The sequence below is a fragment of the Otolemur garnettii genome, unplaced genomic scaffold (genome assembly GCF_000181295.1).
Source record: "Otolemur garnettii isolate 467f Iridium unplaced genomic scaffold, OtoGar3 scaffold00211, whole genome shotgun sequence".
NCBI lineage: Eukaryota > Metazoa > Chordata > Mammalia > Primates > Galagidae > Otolemur > Otolemur garnettii.
Window position 1 is genome coordinate 742,214 of NW_003852606.1, and position 963 is coordinate 743,176.

Sequence of the window (963 nt, forward strand, 5' to 3'; positions counted from 1 at the left end):
CTGTCCCTCCCCCAGGCCTGCTGTAAGAGCTTCCTCCCCAGATGGGGCTGCCCAGGAGCCAGACAGTCCCAGGGCAGTCACAGCCACTGGGAATTGAGGATGCTGCTTCTGTTCCTGCTGCTGTCCATGCTGGGGGCAGGTGAGTGGGTCAGGGGCGGGGGCTCCCAGGATGGGGCTGGGGCAGCAGCTGAGCCTCTGTGTCCCCACAGGGTCCCTGAAGGAGGATCCTGATTACCACATTCAAGTTCAGAAGTCGGTGAGCGTGCAGGAGGGCGTGTGTGTCTTTATCCCCTGCACCTTCTCCTACCCCCAGAATGGCTGGACGGAGTCTACCCCAGCTTATGGCTACTGGTTTGAAGAAAGGTCCCACTCTACCACTGGTGCTCCAGTGGCCACAAACAACCTAAATCGAAAGGTGCAAGGGAGGGTGCATGGCCGATTCGAGTTCCGTGGGAGGCCCCAGAACAAGGACTGCTCCCTGGTGATCAGAGAGGCCAAGAAGTTGGACACAGGATATTACTACTTTCGGGTGGAGAGAGGGAGCCACGTAAATCATAATTTCAGGAGAGCATTCTTTCTAGTAGTGACAGGTATGTGGGACCCTGGGGGACAGGAGCAGGGCTGAGCATGGAGGGCTCTCAGGCACTCCCCTGGAGCCCTGGGATGCCCCCCTCTCAGCCCAGCCCTGACTCGGGGATCAGATGTCTAGAGGTCCTGGAGACCCTGGTGCCTGGGTGGCCGGTGATGGTCATCTGTGTGTTTCACTGGGCCTTCGAGGAATGTCCAGCCCCTTGTTTCTCCTGGATAGGGCCTGCCATCTCCTCCCAAGGAACCAGGCCCCAACCTTCCCATGTCTCCATGCTCAACCTCATGCTAAGACCCCAGGACCATGACACCGACCTCACCTGCCAAGTGTCCTTCTCCACAGGGGGGCTGAGCACACAGACCCCAGGACCCCAGGAC